This window comes from Rutidosis leptorrhynchoides, chromosome 3 (genome assembly GCF_046630445.1).
Source record: "Rutidosis leptorrhynchoides isolate AG116_Rl617_1_P2 chromosome 3, CSIRO_AGI_Rlap_v1, whole genome shotgun sequence".
Classification (NCBI taxonomy): Eukaryota; Viridiplantae; Streptophyta; class Magnoliopsida; order Asterales; family Asteraceae; genus Rutidosis; species Rutidosis leptorrhynchoides.
In genome coordinates, this window is record NC_092335.1 from 69,431,794 (window position 1) to 69,437,317 (window position 5,524).

The 5,524-nt window shown below is 32.0% G+C and overlaps 1 non-coding gene across 1 annotated transcript; it reads right to left on the reverse strand.

Annotated features, from left to right (window-relative positions):
* Positions 1-3,739: 3,739 nt before the first annotated feature.
* On the reverse strand, positions 3,740-3,846 carry LOC139903400 (small nucleolar RNA R71). The gene has a single exon (XR_011778221.1). It is a non-coding gene; the product is annotated as a small nucleolar RNA R71 (small nucleolar RNA).
* Positions 3,847-5,524: the final 1,678 nt, after the last annotated feature.

Genomic DNA, 5,524 nt, shown 5'->3' on the forward strand with positions numbered 1-5,524 from the left:
GTGGTTCAAATTATTGATGAGAAACGTCTCAAAATTAGAAGAGTACAAGCCACAAAAAGCAAAATACAAGATATTAAATTGTACGAAAGGACGTTCGAAAATCCGGAACCGGGACCAGAGTCAACTCTCAACGCTCGACGCAACGGACTAAAAATTACAAGTCAACTATGCACATGAATATAATATAATATATAATTAATTCTTAAAATTATATATATATTATATTATTATATAAAACCTTCGGCAAGAAGAAAACAACCAAAGTTGAGCTGTCCCAGCTGGCCATGCGATCGTATGGCTTTGAAGAAGGAATTCCATGCGGTCGCATGACCCACAAAGTGAGGCCACATTGCTATAAATTTCGCAGTTTCAGTCGAATGTAAAGACATCTTTTTTTCTTCTCACTCTCACGTATTATATATATATATATATATATATATATATATATATATATATATATATATATATATATATATATATATATATATATATATATTATAATTTTAATTTTAATTTTAATTTTAATAATAAGGGTATGTTAGCGAATGTTGCAAGGGTGTAAGTCAAAATTCTGTCCGTGTAACGCTACGCTATTTTTAATCATTGTAAGTTATGTTCAACCTTTTTAAATTAATGTCTCGTAGCTAAGTTATTATTATGCTTATTTAATGCCGAAGTAATCGTGATGTTGGGATAAATATTAAAGACGGGGTAATTGGGCTTTGTACCATAATTGGGATTTGGACAAAAAGAACGACACTTGTGGAAATTAGACTATGGGCTATTAATGGGCTTTATATTAACTAAATGATACCTCGTTAATTTAATATATAGTCTTATAATTTGACGTATTTATATATAACCACATACGCTTAACTGGGTACGGTGGGCGGGATAGCTATAAATACCAATAATTGTTCATTTTACCGGACACGGAACTGGATTAATAGTTAATGAACTAGTTGAAACAGGGGTGAATTTCATTCAAGGGTAATTGGTGTAATTGTTAACAAAGTAATAAAACCTTGGATTACACGCAGTCGATAACCTGGTGTATTCATTAAACAAAGTATTAAGACCTTGTTACAATTCGAATCCCCAATTAGTTGGAATATTTGACTTCGGGTATAAGGATAATTTGACGAAGACTTTCGCACTTTGTATTTATGACTGATGGACTATTATGGACAAAACCGTATGGACATATCAAATAATTCAGGACAAAGGATAATTAACCCATGGTACTAAACTAAAAACAACACGTCGAACATCATGATTACGGAAGTTTAAATAAGCATAATTCCTTTATTTCATATTTAATTGCACTTTTAATTATCGCACTTTAATTTATTGTCATTTTAATTATCGCACTTTTAATTATCGCACTTTAATTATTGTCATTTACTTTACGCTTTAAATTAAGTTATATTTATTTTTAATATTTTACATTAGGTTTTAACTGCGACTTAAGTTTTAAAATCGACAAACCGGTCATTAAACGGTAAAAACCCCCTTTTTATAATAATAATACTTATATATATTTATATTTTTACAAATATAGCTTTTAAAAATATAGCGTTAAACTTGGCTAAGATCCCTGTGGAACCGGACTTACTAAAAACTACACTACTGTACGATTAGGTACACTGCCTATAAGTGTTGTAGCAAGGTTTAGGTATATCCACTCTATAAATAAATAAATAACTTGTGTAAAATTATATCGTATTTAATAGTATTTCCTTGTAAAAATTAATACTATTTCATATACCCCTCGCATAACATCAAGTATTTTTGGCGCCGCTGCCGGGGACACTAAAACGCCGAAAGCGCAACGCTATATAAAAAAAAATTAGTTTACTTTTGTAAAAATACGCTTTTGTAAAAATACGTTTTAAATATTAAAAATACAAAAATAGAAAAACAAAAACAAAAAAAATTATATATTTTTAATAGTTTATTAAATATAAGTTTTATTTAAGTTATATAAATATTTTATATAAATTTAAAAACAGAAAAATTTAAAAAAATATATAAAATTTTACGGGCCGATCACTGATGAAGCCCATAATCTGGCCTGGAAATTTAATCCATGCGACCGCATGGAGTTTTAACTCCAATCTCATGCGATCGCATGACTGGATCTGACACGCCGAAGTTGACTTAGTTCTGCATTAATTACGGGTATAATTTAATTATTATAATTAAAAATCCTAATTAGGGTTATTTATTTAATTATTAAGTTTTAGTTTTTAGTTATTTTGTATTTTTAGTATTAATTAGTTTTATTAAATATAAAATTGATACTTTTATAAAATATTAATATAAAAATAATATTTTTATAAAAATTGTATTTTTTACAACTTTAAGTTTATTTTTATATTTTGTATCTTTTTATTTGTTTTAGCGTAATTTTTGTATTTTTCGTTCGTATTAAGTTTGAAGTCATAGTTTTTGCCATAGTTATTTTTATTTCCAGATTTTTAGGCTTTGCCGTAAAATCCTTTAAGTGCTTTTTCTTTAGACTAAGATTTAGGTGCTTTAGAATTTTGCGACGCCGTTTTATAAATTTTAGTACTTTTTAAGTTTATACCGTTTTGGATATAGAATTTCTTTTAAACTTTAATACCTTTAGACGCAACTTTTAATTCTTAGTTTTTAGACTTTTAAGTTTCGACGTGCTACATTCTTTTTATTATTTCGACCTTTTATTTTTCGACGTTTTTCGACGCACTCTTTTTCTTTCTTATTTCTCGACGCTCTAGTTTTTAGGATATAGAATTTTCTATTTCTTCTCTAAAATTTCTTTAAACTTCAACGAAAAATTATTTTAAGCGGTTAAATTGATAGACATCCAAAATTTTCTGGTTCGTAGTAATAGTTGGATTTGTTAGTGGCGAGTTGTGGGCTTCCGATTTAAAGGGTCCTGGATACCTGCTGCATCTATTGGCTATTCGAAACGTGGGCAAAATCAGAAAAGTCTATTAATTTGATAACTTATATAATTTTTTATTTTTATAACTAATAGGATATTCAGTGAATGCACCGAGCAAAACGTTCACCACCTTTTATACGTTCACCACTTGTAACTTGATCAAGACATCTAGCCAATATTATCGCCGTTGATTTTTCTTTAGAATCGTCATCCAGTCGACCAAGTACTCCAATTCAAATTTCCGATAATCCATTTTTTGAACCCGACCTCACAATTGAGAACCCGGAGGATATTCAGGGATAATTCAGAGATCCTGAACCATTAATCTTTCCTCCGGAACCACCAATCATTCAAACAAAGATTGTCGAGGAACAACCCATTAAATTAGAATCCTCTAGTGATTCAGATTCAACAAATTCAATCATGGAAAATCTGGAACCTCTAAGTATGGAAGACCGAATGAGAGCTAAACGCACTGGCCAAGGTCACGCAATTACTCAACCAGACATTATTGCGCCAGATTATGAAATCAAAGGACAAATCCTACACATGGTAACTAATCAATGCCAATTTAGTGGTGCACCGAAGGAAGATCCAAATGAACATTTTCGAACCTTTAATAGGATCTGTACTTTATTCGAAATTCGAGAAGTGGAGGATGAACAGATATATCTCATGTTATTTCCCTGGACTTTAAAGGGAGAAGCCAAAGATTGGTTAGAATCGTTACCTGAAGGGGCGATTGATACATGGGACGTTTTAGTTGAAAAATTTCTTAAACAATTCTTTCCGGCATCTAAAGCCGTAAGACTTCAAGGAGAAATTGTTACGTTCACACAAAAGCCAAACGAAACTCTATATGAAGCATGGACAAGATTTGGAAAGTTATTAAGAGGATGTCCTCAACATGGTTTAGACACTTGTCAAATAGTATAAATATTCTACCAAGGATGCTACATCACTACAAGAAAAGACATCGATATAGCAGCTGGTGGTTCCATTATGAAAAAAACCGCAACTGACGCTTACAAAATTATTGATAACACTGCTTCCCACTCACATGAGTGGCATCAAGAAAAAGATATCGTTAGATCATCTAAAGCAGCTAGAGCCGATTCTAGCCATGACTTTGATTCCATTTCTGTAAAGATAGATGTTGTCGAGAGACGAATGGAAAAGATGACTAAAGATATTCACTCAACAAGAATTAGTTGTGAGCAGTGTGGAGGACCACATTTAACAAAAGATTGTCTCAGTATTGAACAAACAATGGAGCAAAGAGAGAATGTTTCATACATGAACCAAAGGCCTGAAAATAATTATCAGAATAATTATCAACCGCCAAGACCGATCTACAATCAAAACCAGAACTATAACCGAAATATTCCATACAACAGCCAACAAGGTCCTAGCAATCAACAAGTACCCAATAATACTTACAACCAGCAAAGACCTATTTTTCAAAACAAAACACCACAAACCGATGATAAAAAACCAAATTTAGAAGACATGATATCGAAGCTAGTTGAATCTCAAACGCAGTTTTTCACATCTCAGAAACAAACCAATGAACAAAATGCTCAAGCATTTAGAAATCAACAAGCTTCTATTCAAAATTTAGAACAAGAAGTAAGCAACCTAGCAAGGTTGATACGTGAAAGAAAACCGGGAAGTTTACCTAGTGATACAAATGCTAACCCCCGGAATGAAACAGCTAAAGTCATTACCACAAGAAGTGGTATTACACTTAAACCACCTGAAATGCTTGTAATTTCTGATGACGCTATTCCTACTCCACAAGAACCACAATCTGAGCAAGATAAGGAAAAAGAACCGGTAGTTGAAAAGGTTAATGAAGATAACACAGTTAAGGCTAAGCCTTATGTTAAACCATACCAACCACCACTTCCTTACCCGAGTAAGATGAGAAAAGAAAGACTTGAAGCCGAGCAATCCAAATTCTTGGATATGTTTAAACAAATAAATCTCAACCTTCCTTTCATTGATGTAATTTCAGGAATGCCAAGATATGCTAAATTTCTGAAAGATCTAATCACAAATAGAAAGAAAATGAAAGAACTCTCAGCTGTTACTATGAATGCTAATTGTTCTGCAGTGCTGTTGAATAAGATACCAGAAAAATTATCTGATCCAGGAAGTTTCACAATTCCATATTTTATGGGTAGTCTTAGTTCAATAGAAGCATTGGCAGACTTAGGTGCGAGTATAAATTTAATGCCATATTCACTATACGCTAAACTAGACCTTGGAGAATTGAAACCAACACGAATAAGTATACAACTAGCCGATCGATCAGTAAAATATCCTAGAGGGATAATGGAAAACATGCTAGTTAAAGTTGGTACTTTAGTATTTCCAGTAGATTTTGTTATTCTAGACATGGAAGAAGATTCTCGAGTTCCTCTCATATTAGAAAGACCATTCTTAAACACGGCTAAAGCAATAATAGACGTGTTCGGTAAGAAACTGACCCTAAGTATAGAGGACGAGAGTGTTACCTTTTTAGTTGATAGAGCAATGCAACAACCGCAATCTGCATATGATACATGTTATTATATTCAAACTATAGAT